Genomic DNA, 21,900 nt, shown 5'->3' with positions numbered 1-21,900 from the left:
CATCAGTGGCTGTAGGCGATGCGTGCAGCATAGGGCGATGCGGATGCGCTGCATCAGCAAAATCGGCACTGCATTGAAGATCGTGGATCATGCGTTGCACAGTTGGTGAGCGGTGTCCGCAGCTTTGGTGCAGACAGCGTCAATGCGTTTTCGCCGTCGGGAAATGTGTGGGTGTTTTGGGTTGCAGCACCAAACACTCACTACTAAGGGCCCAGGACTGGTTTTGGCACCACTTGGCAGAGTAGGAACTGATAGCAAGATGCAGAGGAAGCCTTTGATGCCCATGAGGCTTCAGAAAACAGGAGGCAAGTCAACAAGCCCTTGGGGAAACTTTAGAAGTGCATGATGCAGAGAGTCAAGTCCAGTCCTGTCACTCGCAGGCAAACAGCAGCAGGCGGCAGGCCAACACAGCAAACGAAGGTTGCAGTTCCTCCTGGCAGAACAACAACTCTTCTTCCTGTAAGAATGTCCCCCGTTCCAGAAGTGCTCTGAGTATATAGTGTCAGAGATCCAGTACTTATACCCATTTTAGCCTTTGAAGTAGGGAGACTTCACAGAAAGGTCTTTCTAGTGCACAAGACCCTTCCCTGTCCTGGCTACAGACTCACAACAGGGGTCAATGCAGCCCTTTGTGGGAGGACAGGTTCAAGTGTTAGCTCCTCCTTCTCAATCTAGCTCAGGAAGATTCATAGGCCAGGTGATGGGCCATCAGGGTGTGAGTGGCATACCTCAGCTCCCTTTGTGTGTGACTGTCTAGAGGGAATACACAAGGTCCAGCTGTCATCCAATCCAAACATGCATTCCAGAAACAGGCAGAAGGCACTGAAGGGTTTAAGTAAGAAACTGCCTTTTTTCAAAAAGTGGCATTTTCAGACCTTCAACCTAAAAACCAACTTCACTAAAATATGTGTTTTTAAATTGTGGGTTCAGAGACACCAAACTTACTATCTTTTCCCGATTGAAAGTTACACTGCAACATGTTAAGAGGCAGTTCCAATGTTATCCTATGAAAGAGATAGGCTTTGCAGTAGTGAAATATGGATTTAAGAGTATTTCACTACCCACACATGTAAAACTAAAAAATGCATGTTCTACCTTCTATGTACACTGCACCCTGCACATGGGCTGTCCAGGGCGTGTTCTAGGGCTGACCTATGTGTTATGAAAAGGAAGGTTTAGGCCTGACAAGTAGATTACCTTGTCAGGTTGAAATGACAGTTAAAAACTGCACACCCAGGCTCTGCAGTGGCAGGCCTGAGACATGTTTAAAGTGTTACTCACATAGGTGGCACAATCAGTGCTATCAGCTCGCAAGTAGCATTTGATTTACAGGCCCTGGGCACATGTAATGCACACTAATAGAGACTTACATTATGGAGAAACCAATGGCTTTACATTTTAGACACAGAGCACTCACATGCACTTACACACTGATCAGCAGTAAAAAAAGTGCACAGAGTTCTAAAGCCAGCATAAAAGAAGTTCAGTACACATTCAAAATCAGGGGGTCAGAAGGCAAAAAGTCAGGGGAGCCCATGCCAATAGATGCCAGGTCTAACAAAAAGGTATTACACAATCATATTTCAATTTGTTCTACAGGTTTTAGCAATCTGGGTAAGTGTGGAATATTTGACATACAGCATTCACAGGATGGACTTGTTCCTTTTAATGTGTAGATCTAAGAACACTAAGATTCATCAGACATTACTCCATATGTTTTAGTCTTGTGCCCAAGTTATGCATGAAAGGAGGATATCATTGCTAAAGAATAGGATGGTGTGCAGTTCCCCGATGCTAATACTGTGGTTCCTGTCTGATTGGCTCCTATCTTCTGTGTAGAAAACTGGCTCTCTATATATTGTAGTAAAAAGAAGTACACTGTGTAGAGAGTCCATTGGGTCCCCAATTGGTTTACAGAAACTATAGTAGATTATATCAACTCTCTTTTATGTGCCATTGTGGGAAAACAGGCTTATCAGAGTGTAATGCTAAGCATTTGTTGTACTCTCAGAAAAAAATGAATGAGCCACAAATTCAAAGAATAACCCTGAGACCAATTTATAAAAATAACATTTCTTTTTATATATATTTTGAACTCAAGAACTTTGTTTAACCCGTTCCATGATGGAACCACTCCGTCACGAGCCATCGGCGCGCTGTGCTAATGACGGAGTGGTTCCGTCACGCCGCGGCCGCTCCGCCCACGCTGCATCAATTCTGCGCCTGCGCGGCTGAATTAATGAGGGGGTGGGGCCGTGATGGAACCACTCCATCATGAGCACAGCAAGCCCGTGGCTCGTGACGGAGTGGTTCCGTCACAAGCATGGCGGTGCCGCGCGAAGGTCCCTCCCCCCCAGCGCCGCAGCGGAATTACGGCCACGGCCAAGGGGTTAAAGGTAGGTACAGTTATCGATAGAAATATTAAAAGTAAGTAAAACGTACAAACTTCTGTGCCTTTATGCACAATGTAATCCTATGGGAGGAAAAGTCAGAGATGCATAAAGGTACGTACAGTCGGTTTCAGGGGTCCACTTTCTGGGCTCGAAATAGTTGTGGGAAAAGGTTCAAAATACTTCCAGCAGTTCTTCTGGAATTGCCCAGGTTCTACTTGGAGCAGGGTGCTGGTGAGGCAGGTAGCTAGTGCACCCCTGAAAAACGGGGCCAACTGAAATGGAACTGCACGTGGGGCTCCAAAACAAGGCATCAGGTTGAAAGGGTTCTTAGAACACAGTGGCACATCTGGTTTGTCAGGACACGGGCTGGGCCGCTCAGGTGCATAGTGGTTAATTCAGCCAGGCTCAGTGTTTAAAGATTCACCATAAGGCTCAGGAACATTCAGCTGGCAGAGTCAAAATCAAAGCAGCTGGGCCACTCTCGAAGTGGGTCTCAGTAATGCAGCTGTCCCTCAATTGCTGCTTGGTCTTGGTACAATGAGAATCCCGACTGGACTTTCACTGTTGGTGTTTGGTGCAGGTCGTCCGGTAACTTGGGGGTTGTGCTGCACGGCTCCGGTTGGTCCTGGTGTCTTCATGCTCAGTAGGGAGCCAGATCTGACCTTCCAGGCCACAAGCACCTTCTCCTGGTGGTCTGCGGAGTTGATCGGGCCAGGGAGTAGCAAGGTGGTGCACCGGACTCTGCTTGTTGGTGCCTGCAGACTGCTGGGGAGGAGCTTCTTCACTCCAAGGGAGACTGTCAGTGGGGGTTGAAGTGCTGGCAGGCTACCCAAGACTTTGGTAGTTCTCCAACTCGTAGGATTAGTCACTCTGTCGCAATTGAGGGCTGAAGATGGCAGGGTTTTGTGCCAAAGTCCAACTTTCTGGTGCAGTTCTTGCAAGGCAGTGACTCTTCTTCATCCTTCTTCTGTTAATCTATTGAATCTGAGTTTTTGGGTTAGGGTTGCCACCTAAATGCTCAATTTAGGGGCGTTTACGGGGAATGATAAATAGTAGTCAATGGGCTACCTCTCTTTAGGTTTTCTACATCCTACATATGACCAATTCCTGTGGGAAGTGGGCATAACCATGACCCTAGAATGGTAATTCTGTCCAAAACAACATGGAGGAATCTGAAAAATGGGGTCCACCTCAGCTGGCCCACACTTGGGGTGGGACTGGCTGAATGTGGGGACACCTCCTAATCTTGCACATTTTCCTCCCTGTCTTGCCATGAAAAATTGGGGTCAGGACAAGGATTGGCACCTGTTCTCCAAGAGTGAAGGCTCTCACCTCAGGAGGGTTGTATGGTGAAGCCAACTGGATAAACCAAGTATGCCTCTCCCACGCAGCCTAAACCACTAACGTGTCTTAACCAAGCATTCCTTTACCACGCATGCCTTTACCACATAATTTTGTGGTAAAGGCATGAATGGTAAAAGGGTGTGCATGGCTAAGGTCGTGACTCCCTGCCCTAAGTTACAAACTCCCCCCTCCCACCGTCCTCCCTGAAGTCCAAATACCGTACCCCCTCCCAACCCCCATGCTGTCCCCGCCCCTTAAACACTACCTCGACTCCCTCCCACCTCCTTGAGGTGTCCCTACAACTACCCTAACCCCTTCAACTGCCCTTGGGTCTAAAACCCCAAACCCTATTTTGAAAAACTACCCCTACTCCCCTGAGCACTAAGAACTACCCTGCTTACCCCTAAGCCTTAAAAACTACTGTGACTACCTATTGCCCTCTCCCTGCCCTAAGGCCTAAATCCCTGTCCCTTAGCAAACATTATCCTATCCACCTCCCGCCCCCTGTGCTGTCCCTATAACTACCCCTTCCACTGCCTTTAGACCTAAAACCATAACCCCTAATTAAAAAAACGATCCCACCCCTGCCTAAGCCCTGAAAACTACTTCAACACTCCTCCAGCCCTGAAAACTATCCCCCAGCCCTGACAACTACCCCTATCCCCAGCCCTGAAAACTAGCCCGCCTCCCCAGCTCTTAAAACTACCTCCGATCCCACCCCTGCCCTGAAAACTAGCCTCAACACCCCCAGTCCTGAAAACTACCTCCGACCCCCCAATCCTGAAAACTAGCCACAAACCCCCAGCCCTGAAAACTACCTCCAACCCCCCAGCCCTGAAAACTTGCTCCTAACCTCCTGCCCAGAAAGCTACCCCCTGGCCAGAAGACTATAGTCCAGCCCCACTAACCTTTTCCTGGTGAGGTCTTCTTGCTTCCATTCCCAGCAGCCAGACTGCGCACTGCTTTAACCACGCTTATGCATGGTTGAGGCAAGCGTGGTTTAGTTTGCGTAGTCGGAACACACGTGTCTATCAAGCTTGGCTAATCAAGACCAGTCAGTCAGCACACTAGTAGTTGGTAGGTTTTCAGGGGGCACCTCTAAAGGTGCCCTCTGGGTGCATTTATTAATAAATCCAACACTGGCATTAGGAGGAGTGTCGCCCCACTTAAACACCCCACCCAAAGCTCTAGAGATGAAAAATAAAATGGTAATTTTTAATGGAAGCTGGGCCGCTGCTGAGTGACAGCAGCATGTCACTCAGCAGGGAGGAGGGTGGGCTGGCAAAACACTGTTTAAAGTGCACATGTCTATTTGGCAGGCAATCTTGCTACGGCCAGCCACACATGGGCACTTTAGACAGCTCAGAGCAAGCCAAAGCCTCAAGTGTGCTGTGGAGCTCCTAATGAGGCCACTCCCACCAATCCTAGGGCTGCTCTCATGCTGGTGTGAGCAGTCCCAGGATTGGATAAGGGAGTGACTGCTTTGGTTCCAGTTCCAAAGAAGAGGGTTAGGACCAGTGGACGTCCTGTTCGTGCACAGTAAGTTAATGTTTTTTATATATTATTTGTGTGTTTTTTATATATAAATTGCAGCAGTGCGTGCTCGCTCCTCCCCGTAGATGCCAGCTGCCACTGGTTATGGCTTCCCTGTGCACTGTTAATATCTAAAGGTGAAGTTAGATATCACCAGGACATATCCACTCCTGCAAATATGCCCTCACATTAGTATAGTGCACCCATATCGACTCTTTGGTTTTCTCTGCACCAATGCATGCAGGCAGCCATGGCATGATCTTGGTGAGTGGTCCAGCGGGGTGGCACAATTCATGCTGCAGTCCTCAGGGACCCTCTTTAGTTTCTTGGCCCTAGATACCAGGGGTACCACTTACTAGGGACTTGCAGGGATACTAAAGGGGTACCAATTGTGTAACAATTATACAGTTTAGGGAAAGAACACTGGTACTGGAACCTGGTTAGCAGGAACACAGTACACTTTCTGGCAAAGTTGCACCAGACATCAGGCGAAAAGTGGTGGTGGGGGGTACTACAACTAAAACCCAGTTTCCTACATTCAGCAAGTGGCTTCATTTTCAAAGCATAGAAAACCCTGATTGAGGCCCCTACCCACCTAATATCTTTTAAATGCAATTCTGCCCATCTTAACAGGTGCAGTGGGGTTTGAGTGTAAGAGTCTAATCACAGCAATAAACTCCTTCACACAGTTGTTCTTAGGACAAGTAAAATGCACTCCCAGCTGCTTATGTAAAAGTTCCTCTGTTTGTTGATAGAAGTGACCACTGCCTTCATTGGCTTCAGTACATACCATCAAGGACATGGAAAAGCGAGCTCATGTTAGGCGCGGTACTTCTACCAGGTATGAACTTATTTTGGTCGGTGTCAGAGCCATTTTCAGAGGGCCCTGGTCAACTAAGGGGCCAATTGACACAACTGTGGGGGTTGAGGCCTTTTACTCCTGATGTCCTGTGTCCCAGCTTATTATGGATTATGAGCAACTGGGTCAAGCAACCATTCTGCACTTGACTCTCAGTGGTAAACGTAATTGAGCAGTCCAAGGCTCCTGAGTGAGGTAGGTGTGGATACAGATGAGGGAATACGGGCTCACAATTCAAAATGCATGCATCAGCAGAAATAAAGCAATTTCCAGCCAAATGCTCACTCTTATGACAAAAAATAAGTATTTTATTTCTACTGCTACCACACAAAGGAAATATACAACATTCACAAACAATAACAGAACTTCCCTTTAGGTTGGGCCTCTAGTATTTCAATGATAATTCCCTGTCCTCACTTGCTCAACTACGTCAGGCTGGTCACAGTCCTTGTTGCTCCCAGCGATATACGGGTCACCACCTCTCTCAGTCTATGGGCTGCAGCCTGATCAACTCTGCATAAATAACCCAGCAACCCCTCCTGGCATATGGGGTTGATGCACAGCTGCCACACAAGGCTTCGGCCCTCACCTTATAGCAGTCTTCATCATGGTGGCCCCTTCTGCAATACGGGGTTATTGCAACGTTACTGTGCAAGCTTCCAACATTACAGCACAGTAGTCTTTACCATGGCTATCTTCATGGTGGCCCTCTCCTGGCACACATTGTTTGCCAACTCAGTCCTGCACATGGGTAACAAACTGACCTGTGCAGGAGCCGTTTCCTCACCCCTCGTAATGGGAGTCCACTCAACAGGGCTCCTTGGCAGACCTTGCTTTCTCTAATGCTCTTCTCTTCCTCACAGGGCACTGGTCTTGGCAAGTAGGCAGGCACTGGTGCTCCAGGTTTTAGGGCCAGTGGTTTTGGAATCTGTGGGTGATGTCCTCTCACCAACCAGCGAGACCAGCAGGCCATGGCCCCCCAGTCCTAGTCACAGCATGTTTGACTGCTTGGCAGATGACAATATTTGGGGTCTCAACCTCCCCTTCTTATAGTCAATTTCCAGACACAAAATGTGATTTAGGGTCTCAATATTTAAAGGTTTATGTTGGGGCTCTGCTTCTTTTGAAGTATCCCTCTTCTTTTTAAAAAGCAGTCTGTCGCTGGAGGGATGTCTCCGAAGCTGATAGTCCCACGACACAGGCTATGGGAGTGACTAGAGTTCACATTTGGATGTGCCTAGGTCCCTTCCTTGTGACCTCTTAGTGAAAGAGCACCCTCTGAAGTGTACAGGGGAGGCCTGTGCTCCCCCAGTGTGTGTCTAACCAAGTTTATACATAGATCCAGCATGTACATCTCACATACATGCACAGTATCCTTCATCAATTTTATCAGTCACGGGTACACATACAACTAGCACATTAACCTTCAGGTACTGTACCACTCATAGGCACTTGCACATCCAGCACATGCATACACCCTGCATACACTACTCAGGACTGCACTATCGCCGTGTAATAACAACCCCAGGCACACATACATCCAGTGCAGATACACCACTTTAGAGCTGCACGGCAATTCACAATAATGTGATGTAGGAAAAGGGTGAGCTAAGCACACAGCAGCAGAACCTTTAAAAATAGAGTGAGCATGTTGGCCTTACTCCAGTGACACAGGTTAAAAAGGAGCTTTTCACTCCTACTTATCACTAGATGGTATTCTGCCACCTAGGTGCTCGTGCTGCTTAAATCCTGGTGAAGGCTGTTACCTTCCAACACTATGATGGTTGTGCTTTGGGCACCCCAATCGGACCACAGTTAGTGAGATAGGCCCACAATTAGTGAGATAGGCCCATGTCATGGTGCACATGCAAAAACAGTGTTTGCCTATGACAACAAAAATCAGCCTTAGGAATCCAGATATCTGCACATTTGAGCACTCCGGGCAGGGGTGCACATCCATTACCAGGTAGAGAACGTTTGTGTCCCAACGGACTGGATGCACCAAACCCAGTAGTATCAGATTGAGTGGATTGACTATGACATTCTGCAGGATGTTGTGGTCGGGTTTCAGGAAGGATAGGTGACATAGAAGCAATGAGAAGATAACAGTACATTTGTCATGTACGTATCAAACAACACTTTAGACAGTTGTCACTGGTAAGCGTTGTAAAATTCAGTGGGCAGGCCATCACTGCCCAAGGGTTTGCCAAGGGGGTCCATCTAGTCTTTCCTTTTGTTCCTGAGTTAGTGCTCTAAGGTGAATTTCTCAAACATCTCTGTCTAGCAGGACTTGGCTGGGGTAGCCCAGTGTGCATTTAGAGTTCTGTATTAGGACACAAATATCTCATTAATATCTCTTAGTAATTGTGCCTCTTCACTGTCACTCTTCTGCAGAGAAGCTATAGGTGAACGTGTTTTGTCTGATTGCGCCAATCTGGCAAGGAGTTTGCAGCCTTGGCCATATCTGAGTGTTGTCTGTTCATAAATTCCTTGTAGTGAAGGAGTGAATATGCCATCTTATCACGCATCCAATTACACCGCATGCAATTACAATGCGGTCGCTAAACGACCCTGTTGTAACAACTCATACCATTAATCCGTAAGTCGGAATAACGACTTGCTCTAGGGGGGCACTGGATGTTGGAATAGTATAATTTACTATTCCAACTCCAGTCTGTGCAACAGCATGGAAGGTGTTGGATTTTAAATCCAACACCTTCTAACCCCTCCGCAAGTCATTGTTCTGACTTGCGGAGTAATGGTATGCGTTGTTACAATGCAGTCATTTTAAAGACTGCAATGTAATTGCATGTGATGTCCCAGATTAGTGGAACAATGTTTACCGTCAAGGAGGCACAGTCTCTCCAGCTGTAGTGTGGAATGCATTTTCACTTTCAGTAGGATGTATCTCTGGGGCTGTACAAACACTTGTTTTTAGGTGGAGCCTTGGCAGTGCGCATGCGCTGTCTGCAAGACCTGCAGTGATCTCTATATGGAGTGTAATCCCTCCTGCGGGTTGCCATTAGTTCACTCCTGTGATGGTCTGATTTTCTGGGTCCTTATTGGTTGATGCTCTGGACACATCAGTTCTGTTTTCAGTACAGCAGCAGCACCGGCCAACTACAGTTCCCTTACACTGTAGGCCTTCATTTGTTGGTTAGGGGACTACTTATGTATTACTATGGCGCCCGCTTCTGGTGCTGCCATGCACATAGGTTTTATGTACCCTGGTGCTGTGCTTTATTTCAGCACGGCGTCTGCTTTCAAGTTAGAAAAAACAAATGTAACGTGCTTTTGCGCCGGGATCCGCCAATCACATAGAAGACACATTTTTAGGTCGACCGGTTTCAGGTTTTTATTTTATAACTATGGCGCTTGCTTACAGGCCACCATACACATAAGTTAATTTGCATGGGCATCACGCTTTATATTCTATCACGGTGCCCGCTTTCATTATTTTTTTTAATTAATGTGCACGTGCGCCATGTGCAACCTCGGACGCTCCGTACCCTTGAATCTCCTGGGAAACGTTTTTTTTATAACCCTGGAGCCCATTCGTGGGCAACCATGCACGTTAAATTGCATGGCGCCGTGCTTTATATTCTAGCACAGCGCCCACTTCCATCATTTTTTCTTTAATTAATGTTCTCAGACTTTGCGCTGCTTAGTATGTCACCCGGTTTCATGTTTTTTTTTCTAACTTTCTGCAACCTCGGACCCTCCCACACCTTAGGATCTCTCGGGAAACCACTAGATTACCCCGACCAGGTCTCCAATTTCCCAGAGTCAAATCCAACAGGCTGGTGGGATCCATGGGCATCAATGGGTCTGTCACTGCCGTAGTGTGGCATGAAAATCCGGCATATGATGGTAAGTGTCCAACCCCCCTGCCCCTAGCCTCCATTATCACTAGCTACTCCTCTAGGCGTCACATTTGTAATGCAATAGGTCTTGCAATACTGAAAGCTTGAGGTATTGATGTTGCATTATTATTAGCAACGCCAAAGCTCAAACTTTCACTAATGCCATACCTATTACATTGAAAATGCTTGTTAAGAGTACCTATCTCTTCCTTGAGGACTCGCAGCTCTCTGTTGAGAACCAGTCGAATGCCAAAGTTTTGATGCATGTACCTCGATGTATATCTTAAATGGTTCAAATGCAACTAGTGAGTCCCCCTAGACCCACTGTTCTTATGAAAATAGGGAGTTATCTCATACTTAATGTAGGCCGCATATGTCAGTTAACTAAATTAAAGATGCCAACTTTGAAGATGAATATGGTGTTGCCTCCATTGTAACACAATTAGGAGAGGATTGTTGTCATACAACATCTTTGCTAGGTATTCCACTCAGTAGCCCCATTTAAGTGGGAGAAGCATAGTAACACATCTAGGGCCAGATGTAGGAAGGCTATTACCAGTCCGTAACGGCCGAAATTAACGAATTTCGGTCGTTACCGACCGGTAATAGGCTTTTCTGATGTAGGGGCCGAAAATAAGGATTTGGTAATTTACCGAATCGGTAATTTAATGAATCGGTAAATTACCGATTTCTTAAATACCGATTTGGTAAATTACTGAATTCCTAATGTAGGGAGCACTTAAATGAGCTCTTATCCCATGTTAGGATTCGTTATTTACCACCAACTATAAGTTGTTGGTAAATACAAAAAAAAAAAAAGCAATTTTATGCAAATTGCTTCAGTGACATGTTGCAGACATACATGCCCTTAGGGCATGTATGTCTGCAACATGTGCACCCATACACAATTGAGGGGTGCAACAGGGTGTCAAAGTGACACCCTGCCACCCTTCAATGTTTTCCCCCTTTTACCGAATTGGTATTTACCGATTCGGTAATTGACATTCATTCCTATGGAATGAATGTCAATTACCGAATCCGTAAATACCGATTTGGTAAATACCGAATTTTACAGATTAGGTAAAATTTACCGAAAAATTACCTACATACTATTTACCTATTCTTAAATACCGAATCAGTATAATTCGGTATTTAAGAATAGGTAAATAGTATTTACCTAGATCTGGCCCTAAATCTTGTGCACAGGTCCTTTGTGAAGGAGAAAAATTATTGTGATAAATGGCACTCTCCATCCCTCTGAATTCTATGCCAGAGCCCAGGAGTGCAGCTTGTGTGCCGACAGCCAGCATAGATATTACATAGTGGCAGGTGCCATCTGTTCAACTGGACATTAAAGACCTTGTGGCAGCCCTCCCCCAGGTTAAGACAGGGGAATGAGGAATGGCTGCCTGGCAGGGAGAAAAACGTTCCAGAAACTCTACCAATTAAATAACTCCTCAGCTATTATGAATGTCTCTGCTGCATCTGCATGCATCTTCCTTGTAATAAAATCCCCCCACCCGCTGCATCCACAGCATTAAGCCCCTTACATATGAGGAATACTTGGAATAAAAAAGTTGCTCCTCTCTCTTCTCTGAAGTTGCCTCCCTCAAGCCCCGTTAAGTGGGTCTCTCATAAGAAAGCAAAAAGAACATTTCTCTGCCTGAGATATGTGTATACATTGTGCCTTTTGGAGGGGAGCCCGTCCTCCTGATATTCCGATTCAAAAAGGTGTATTCATGTGGGCTTGCCATACCTACATGTCTCTGTGCATACACCCAGTGCAGGCTTCCTCTGTGTAGACATGCATGTGTCTAAACATCTGTGGAGTCAGGGGCGTCCTTGCAGGACCCGGTTTTACCACCTGTACATGACTCCTGATTGGCAACAGTAGAAATGGCCCTATAAGTCCCCAAGGGTCCAGCTGTAACCCCCCTAAAACAGCACTCCATACGTGGCTACCTTAGAGCATACCACAGCCAAATAAATAAAGACTACTGTAATATATCTCTGACTGGCTGTAGTTTGTGCAGAGAAAACTACAGCAAGAGGGACCGATCGTATAAGGAAACCCAACTACCCGGTGCTCCTCTAATCATGACTTAAAAAAAAAAAACGTCATTTATCTGTTTTGAACGTAGCATAGCAATAGAACCATAGCCCTTCACATTCATTGACAGAGCAGTCATAGAAAGTGCTGCGGAATATATAATAATATATAGTCTGGCATGGTAATATCAAGGATCAAAAGAATAATGGCAAGGAAAAGAGCAATGAACAGAAATCACAATCTCTATGGCCATCTCACCTCTTCCAACCTGCCTCTCCTGTTGCTTCCTCAGTGAGATCACAATCCCATTAAAACCCATTAATCACTGACGGGGCCATGTAGAAATAGGGCTCCAATCACTACCTTTGCTATAGGCGATGTGTGTTTCAGTATACAATGGCCAGTATGGAAACCCCCCCCGGAGGTACTTAATCACACACTATAGACTGTTGTAATCAATAGAGTGTGAAAAACGGATATGATATAAGGGCAAATGATTGTGCCCAATGTTCTGGGCCTAAGAAGTGACAGCACTTCCTCCTTCTCATCCAAAGCAAGGGCACTCGTGTCTGAATCCTGGTCAGTGGCATCAGAGTTTATAGCTAAATGCAAGAGAGACTCTGATCCAGTCACTCTTAGTCGACTGGATTATGGCAGCTCTCTGCTGGTTGGAGTAAGGGAGGATTTGGTGTCCAAACTTCAAGTGGTTCAAAATACGGCAGCTCGTCTTGCCCTCAACAAGCCAGCACAAACCCCTTCCTTACCTCTCCTGCACCAACTGCACTGGCTCCCCATTAGAAAATGAGCCATTTTTAAGCTGCTATGTATGGTTTTTAAGGCCCTCCATGGCAAGGGGCCGGCTTTGGAGAAGGTAATAGCACGCACGCGCGCTATGCTGCTGGAATTACTATCTACAGCGCTGCTAATATTTTAAAAATACCGTTTTTGCATCTCATTTGTTCTAATTTGTATTTTCCCCTACTTTTAACTTAATCTTGTTGTGTCCGCATACTTGCACCTTAAATTGGGCCCCCCACCGCGCTTTTCGCGGATTTGTTTCATCTTTCCTCTTGCCTTCGTGTTTGGCGCCTGGTCGCCATCTTGGGGGTGGCGAGTAGCGAGTGTGCCACTTGTTTGAGCGCTCTAGCGCTCACTAGGACCACAGGTGAGCCCTACTTAAGGTGAGCTTGGCAGTAGCTCGGCCTTGGAGAAGGTAATAGCACGCACGCGCGCTATGCTGCTGGAATTACTATCTACAGCGCTGCTAATATTTTAAAAATACCGTTTTTGCATCTCATTTGTTCTAATTTGTATTTTCCCCTGCTTTTAACTTAATCTTGTTGTGCCCGCATACTTGCACCTTAAATTGGGCCCCCCACCGCGCTTTTCGCGGATTTGTTTCATCTTTCCTCTTGCCTTTGTGTTTGGCGCCTGGTCGCCATCTTGGGGGTGGCGAGTAGCGAGTGTGCCACTTGTTTGAGCGCTCTAGCGCTCACTAGGACCACAGGTGAGCCCTACTTAAGGTGAGCTAGGCAGTAGCTCGGCCTTGGAGAAGGTAATAGCACGCACGCGCGCTATGCTGCTGGAATTACTATCTACAGCGCTGCTAAAATTTTAAAAATACCGTTTTTGCATCTCATTTGTTCTAATTTGTATTTTCCCCTGCTTTTAACTTAATCTTGTTGTGCCCGCATACTTGCACCTTAAATTGGGCCCCCCACCGCGCTTTTCGCGGATTTGTTTCATCTTTCCTCTTGCCTTCGTGTTTGGCACCTGGTCGCCATCTTGGGGGTGGCGAGTAGCGAGTGTGCCACTTGTTTGAGCGCTCTAGCGCTCACTAGGAACACAGGTGAGCCCTACTTAATGCTCGCTTTCTGCGCGCAGCGGTGATGCGCAGCGGTCGCGCCGGACTCGCGCCGGAGTCAAGCCAGAGTCCTGCCCGTCAGCGTCCCGGAGGTGAGCGGAGCGGCGGGTGGGGCTCTTCCACCAGGGATGTGTCCTCCTGGGGTACCATTGCTGCACTATTCCCCTGTGGAACTTCGCTCGTTCGACACCCTGGTCACAGGCTGTCGCACTGTCTTTCCCGGACGTCATCGCGGGAAATCTTGTTGCCCGGGTTGTGGCTGGCGCCCTAACCGCTCTCAGTTATTACGTCCCAACAATAATACTCCTAGTGTGGGTTATCGCTGCATGCTACTAAACACCAGGTCAGCGTGTAAACATGCGCAAGACATTTTTGAGCTCCTAGATACAGTGAAGCCACTATGTCTTATGCTTACTGAGACGTGGTGGGGTGAATTCTCCAACCCTGATGTCGTTACGGCAATCCCACCTGACTATAACATCTTCAGGAAGGATAGGGCTAAGGGAAGGGGCGGGGGAGTGGCACTGGTGGTCAGGAAGGGCACCCCCTGTGCAATCCTGCCAGTGAAGGACATCCGAGGCTCGGAGACCCTTGCTTTTTCCATTACTTTGTCTCCACATCAATCTGTTAAGGAATTACTTGTGTATAGACCACCGGGCTCACTCGGCACGTTCTTTGAAGATCTGGACTCCGTGCTGTTGGGGCTGGCCCTGAAAGCGGAACATTGTATCGTGGCAGGGGATTTTAACGTTCGGATGGATGATCCGTCCGACCCTGCTGCCATCAAATTTTCCGAGGCTATGACCCCGCTGGGACTAATCCCTCATCTGCAGGAGCCTACGCACGAGAAGGGGCACACCCTCGACCAGGTATTCTCGTCTTCCCCTCTCGAGGAGATTGAGATTTCACCAGTACTATGGTCGGACCACTCGCTTGCCAAATTTACGATCAAAGGCATAGCCAAACCGGTGGCTGCCCTAGCACAGCAACAGGATTTGTGTCCATAGGGCATATCACCGAGTGACCCCAGAGATGCTGGCCCAGGCAGCTGTAGATCACCCATGTCCCCTTTCGGGCGATCTGGACAGGGATCTAGTGACCCTGCAAGATTGGCTTCTAGACAGGCTAAAAGATCTTGCCCCGGAATTGACACCCCGCCTGACACCGAAACGGGTCTCTGCGCCTTGGTTTACCGCTGCACTGTTGGCCACGCGGCAGCAGTGTAAGGTAGCCGAAAGAGCCTGGCGGTCACAATATGATACTGTAGCCAAGCTGGCCTACAAGACGGTGGTCAAGGCCTATTACCGGGACATTCGCCTGGAAAAGAGAGCATATCTAGCTAGGAGAATAGAAGCTGCTTCTAACTCCTGCAAGGAGATTTTCTCCATTGTAAGAGAATTTATTTCTCCATGGTCTAACACCTCGGACGAAAAACCATCCGGTACCTGGGCTTCGGACCTTGCTGATTTTTTTACGAGCAAGATTCTACGCATACAGGATTCTTTCCCATCGCCTGAGCCCACGGGCCAGACCAATCCTGAGACCACCTTACCCCAGCGGGCGTGGCCAGGTGTGGTGCTGAGTGTGTTTCCATCGATCTCTGCCCCTGACTCTTTAGTGCTAATGGGCAATCTTAAATCGGGTTCGCCCCGCGACCCATGCCCTGCTAAATTTTTAGCGAAAGTTGCGGAGGTGGTCAATCCACTGGCAAACCCGCTGTTGAATCTTTCGCTGAGTCAGGGAGTGGTCCCACAAGCCTGGAAACAGGCGATGGTGATTCCATTGCTCAAAAAACCAGGTCTAGATCCAAAGGCCCCGGTTAATTATAGACCCATCTCCCTGCTGCCGGCTCTCTCGAAGATTGTGGAAAAGCACGTTCAGGTTGTGCTTTCCAATTTTCTTGAGGCCAACGAGATCTTGCACGCCACCCAGTCGGGTTTTCGTCCCCATCTAAGCACAGAGACTGCGCTCCTGGAGGTCTCAGAAACCATTAAAGGGGTTCTGGACTCTGGGGGCAAAGTAATGCTGGTGATGTTGGACTTGTCGGCGGCATTCGACACCGTCCCCCATGATGGCCTTCTCGCAAGACTCTTTGAGATAGGTCTGCGGGGGACGGTGCTCGACTGGCTTTCTTCCTTTCTAGCCAGCCGCCGGCAAACGGTCTGGGCGCCGCCAGATTCCGCCGTGATGCCGCCTCTGGGAGTCGGGGTCCCACAGGGCTCTATTTTGAGCCCGACCCTATTTAACATCTTTATGACCCCTTTGGCGGCGTTGGCGGAGTCGTATGGCGCCCGGATCGTATCCTACGCTGACGACACCCAGCTCCTCTTCTCATGTAAGAGAGGAGGTGACTTTGATGAGGAGAGTATCCGGGATTGCCTTGGGGCTGTTTTCCAATGGTTCCATCTGAACAGCCTCAAGTGCAATTCCGATAAGTCCGAGGTACTCTTCTTTGAGTGCGACACAGAGCCAGACTGGCAGGCCTGGTGGCCGATTAATATGTTTCCTCCGTCTTGTTCTTCGCAAGTCGCCAAGAATCTGGGGGTCAAGATGGATAAGGGGCTAACATTGAAATCCCAGATCCTTGGGGTGTCGGGCACCTGCTTCGGCATCCTTAGGATGTTGCGGAGGTTCCTTCCCCTGTTGTCTGAGGAGCATAGGAAACTGACAGTGCAGGCTCTGATTGGGTCCAGGTTGGATTATTCCAACATTCTTTATATGGGCCTACCAGAGTACTTGCTGCAGCGGCTCCAAGTGGTGCAGAACGCTGCCGCGAGAGCAATCTTTGGATTAAATAGACGAGCCAATGCATCGGGCCTGTTGAAAACCTTGCACTGGCTTCCTATCCGGAAACGGATTGCCTTTAAGGCTCTGACTCTGGCCTATAAAGCTCTCCACGCGGTGGGAGCAAAGTACCTTCAAAAGAGACTGGTCTTTTATCAACCGACCAGGTCTTTGAGGTCGGAATCCCTGTTTTTGGCGGTTGTCCCGCGTGTGAAGAGAGCCCGCCTGGGAGGCCGCTCCTTTGGATTGCTGGCGCCACAGTTGTGGAACTCTCTGCCGCTTGCTCTGCGGGGAGCTACCAGCCTATTAGCTTTTAGAAAAGGCCTTAAAACCTGGCTGTTTACCCAGTAGCCTATTTTCCTGTCTGGTTTTGTTTGGCATTCTGTTTTTCTTTTATCGGTGTTATGTTATTGTGTTGCAGTCTTCCTTTTCCATTAAAGCGCCGGAACACTCTTTTTGAGTATCCGTGCGCTATATAAAAGAATAAATAACATAACATAACATAACATACCTGATGAAAAAAATTGAACGCTATTAACTTGTACGACAGCTGCGATCCAGTAACCGCAATCTGCTCTGCATCGGGAGAATTAGCAGTCCTAGCGCCATGAAACCGTTAGGTAAAAGTGCGCTTTATAAGTGTTTTTAAATTCAATTCAATAAGGAAGGCCAAAATGGGTGGGCGTGCATTCTCTCATCTAGCACCCAGTCACTGGAACTCCCTCCCCGATGAGATTCACACTTGTTCCAATCTCTTTCACCCTGCCTAAGCCCTGAAAACTACTTCGACACTCCTCCAGCCCTGAAAACTACCCCCAATCCCCCCACCCTGAAAAGTAACCCTATCCCCAGCCCTGAAAACTAGCCCCGACTCCCCAGCCCTCAAAACCACCTCCGATCCCACCCCTACCCTGAAAACTAGCCTCAACACCCCCAGTCCTGAAAACTACCTCCGACTCCCCATCCTGAAAAATAGCCACAAACCCCCAGCCCTGAAAACTACCTCCGACCCCCCCAGCCCTAAAAACTTGCCCCTAACCTCCTGCCCAGAAAACTACCCCAATCCCCCAGTTGATTTTTCTACTCAGGCCCTCAGGAATTCTGCTCTCCCTCTACCTGGTCGGCCCTTTTCTCAATCCAAACAGGGCTACCTGATTAATGCACGGTCTCTTATTAAGCATGGCATAGAATTCCATGACTTCGTAAGCATGAGGCAACCCGATTGGGTCTTTGTTACTGAGACATGGGCCTTGGACTCCTCTGGCCATGACCTTCTGTTGGCGGTACCGGACGGATACGCACTCCAGAGGTTGGATAGAGTGCGATGCAGAGGTGGTGGACTGGCTATATTTTTTAAGTCCACACTCTCTTGCACTGTAAAATCTCTATCCACTCCTTCGGACCCTTTCGAGGCCCTATACTTTTGTATTGTGAGTGCCTCGTCGAGTTCCTTTTCAGGAATCCTTCTATATAGGCCTCCTGGTCTCAGAACAAATTTTGGTATTGAGCTTTTTAGAATTCTTGAACCATACTTTGGTAGATCACACTTCACCATTCTGGGTGATATGAACTTTCACCTGGAAGATATGGTGTCTAGAGACATATCCTCCTTGGTTAACTCCCTGGAGGCATGTGACTTTGTCCAAAAGGTACTCCATCCGACCCATAAAGCTGGGCATACCCTGGATGGGATTTTTTCCAACGACCCTAGACTAACTGTCTCTATGCCTGTACCGATCATTTGGTCCGACCATCTAGCAGTCCCTTTCTCCCTGGACATTCCTGGTACCAAGGGTAATGCGGTTACTAATAAGAATTGTTTCAAAAGAAGTTTCAGAAATCTTACGAGTGCGGCTCTGGCCCCTTTCATTCAAAATATTAATATCACCTCCCAGCGGATGGTAGATGAGGCGGCTCAAGAACTCACTGACTCTATTATCAACGCAGTAGATGAGCTAGCCCCCTCCACATTCAAGTCTGTGGCGCGACTTAAGCCTACAGCTCCTTGGTTCACGGATGAACTGAGACTTTTTAGACAAAAATGCAGAAAGAAGGAACGGGGATGGCGCAAATCGTGGGATCCTAAAGATCGAGAAGCCTATAAGGGCCTGTTACGAGAATATAAAAACAGAGTTATCAAGGAGAAACAGGCCTATTTTACACACTTAACCTGTTCTCTTACATCATCTAAAGAGCTCTTTAAGATCGTAGACTCTTTATGCTCTCTCCAGGCCCCCGATCCCGTTGTTGTTTCCCAGGAGCTATGTAGTAATATCTCAGATTTCTTCTATAAAAAAATCGATGATATCTATCTAGCTCTACAATCACAGAGGATCTCTCTGAGTGAGGTGAACTCCTCTAGAATTAAACTTCTTGAATCCTGGGAGATTGTTGCCCCTCAGACCTTTAATCGGTTCCCTGCACTCTCCCTGGAGGGACTCAATCTCCTCCTAGATAAAACAAAATCAGCTTCTCCTCTGGACCCGGTTCCTTTGAAAATACTCAAGGAATGTAGGGATATCATTCTTCCTCCGATGTTGGAAATAATGAATGGAGCCATGGAACAGGGTAGTTTCCCTGCAGCATGGAAGAGAGCTGCAGTAAAACCCCTCCTCAAAAAGCCTACATTGGATCCGGGTGTACTGAAGAACTTCAGGCCAATATCCCTTCTGCCGGCCCCTGCTAAGATGTTGGAGGCCCACCTGAATTTCCATCTTTCCAACTTCCTTGACTCCTCAGGGTTCTTGGATGGGTCCCAACATGGCTTTAGAAAGCTTCACAGCACGGAGTCTGCTTTGACCAAGGTCACGGATAACATCCGCCGGAAGGTGGATCTGGGTCAATCCACCGTGCTAGTCCTGCTGGATCTTACAGCAGCTTTTGATACCCTGTCTCCCTCTACTTTAACATCTAGGTTAAGGGAGGCAGGGGTAGCAGGACCGGCCCTTAGTCTCCTGAGCTCTTTCCTTCATCAACGAGAGCAGCGTGTAACGCTTGGAGACTTCCTCTCCCCTGCAAAGTCTTTGCAATGTGGGGTGCCACAAGGGTCGGCCCTGAGTCCGACCCTGTTTAATATCTATGAGGCCCCCCTTGCAAGACTAGTAAGATCTCAGGGGATGGAAGTAGTGTCGTATGCTGACGACACGCAGATTATGGTGTCCCTGACCCACCCTGTGAATGTCGCCGCGTCCAACTTTAGGTCCTGCATGCAACTTGTTGCAGAGTGGATGATTCTCAACTCCCTAAAGTTGAACGGCGACAAGACAGAAGTCCTGGTCTTTGGTAAAGACCAGGGCCTGTGGTCAGGTGAGTGGTGGCCTTCATCCTTGGGCATCTGCCCCACTCCGACACAATCTGCTAGGAATCTTGGCGTCATTTTTGACACCCGGCTCTCCATGGAACTCCAGGTCAATAGGACCGTGGCCACCTGTTGGGGTGTCATTAGGACTCTTAAAAGAATCGTCCACTATCTTTCCCCTCAGGCACGTAAGCAGGTTGTTACCGCCCTTGTTGGTTCACGGCTCGATTATTGCAATTCTCTCTAAGCCGGGATCAACAAGGGCCTCCTGCAGCGCCTGCAGGTCGTACAGAATGCGGCGGCGCGTTTTGTACTGGCCCTGCCCTGGCTGTCATCTATGACCTTGGCCAGGAAGAGTCTCCACTGGCTCCCTATTCCTTCCAGAGTTTCGTTCAAACTTCTTTGCCTCACGTACCGTGCCTTGATGGCAGGTCCGACTGATGCTCTGGGATCCTTGCTCACGAGGTACGTTCCGAACAGATGCCTACGCTCTCTAGAGCTAAACCAACTGGTGGTCCCACGCGCTAAGAAGGTTAGATGGGGGAGCAAGGCCTTCTCCATTCTTGCACCCCAGTTATGGAACACTCTCCCCCTGGAGATCAAATTACAGCCTTCCCTTGATCTCTTCAGGAAAGCGTTGAAAACCTGGTATTTCATTAAAGCATATCAGTAAGCTCTTGTTCCTGACTGCACGTGCTAGGTTTTTGAGTTAGGCGCCTTGACGCCCACTGGGCATAGCTGCGCATTATAAAAGCCATTTCATTCATTCATTCATTCAGTTCAGAAATTTGCCCAGAACCCCTAGCCCAGAAAAATACCCCATACCCCTATACCCTGCCCACCAGCCCAGAAAACTAACCCTACTCCCAGCCCAGAAAACTATCCCATCCCCTATCCCAGAAAACTACCCCGTCCCACCCTCCCAACCCAGAAACCTACCAGGCCAGGTCGCTCCCCACGTTGCACAGCTCCACCAGCTGTGCCCGTGCCTTCCCCCTGCCTCCGTGAGTTCGCCGCTGCTGTGCCTCGCTGAGTAATTCACCCAATTCTGCCTGACCTCTTGTGCTTTGCTTGACTGCCTGTTCTGTTGTTTATTGTCCCTTCTCCTGCCACACCTGCAACTTCACCTGCAACAGAACTACCAAACCACCAAGGACCGGTCCCAACCACCTCCGCTACATACTCCTCAACACCCGCTCTGCACGCAAACACGCCATCGAGCTCTGAGACCTGCTCGACACCTCTGCCCCAGACGTTGCCTTCCTGATCGAGACCTGGTGGAACGACTCCACAGCACAGGACATCGCCGCAGCCATCCCTGATGGCTACAAGATCACCCGCAAGGACCGCACCAACGGAACTGGAGGAGTCCTAGACATCATCCACAAGCCCACCCTCCAGGTCTACACCCACGCCGACGACACCCTCAACACCGCCGAACACCTACACTTCCGGATCCACACAGACCCCAACACCACCCTCAGAGGAACACTCATCTACAGACCCCCCCGGACCATGGCTCTGTTCAGCAATTCGATCGCTGACCTCGCCAGCACCCACGCACTCGCCTCCACGGACTACATCCTCCTCGGGGACCTGAATTTCCACCTCGAGAACAACAACAACGCCAACTCCGCCACCCTGATCGACAACCTCGCCAACCTCGGCCTCCAACAACTCATCACTGAACCCACCCATGCCGCCGGCCGCACGCTGGACCCCGTCTTCTCCACAAGCACCCACATCGCCTTCAACCACACCACCAAACTCCACTGGACCGACCACCGCTGCATTCACTTCACCTTCAAGACACCAACCGCGCACCACCGCACCCAACAACTACCCCGCCACTGCTGGAGCAAAGTCACCGAGGATCAGCTGACCTCCACCCTCATCCAGAACCCGCCCACTA

The sequence above is a fragment of the Lissotriton helveticus genome, chromosome 3_2 (assembly GCF_964261635.1).
Source record: "Lissotriton helveticus chromosome 3_2, aLisHel1.1, whole genome shotgun sequence".
Taxonomy (NCBI): Eukaryota; Metazoa; Chordata; class Amphibia; order Caudata; family Salamandridae; genus Lissotriton; species Lissotriton helveticus.
The sequence above is the reverse complement of the archived record's forward strand: the minus strand, read 5'-3'. Positions refer to the sequence as shown.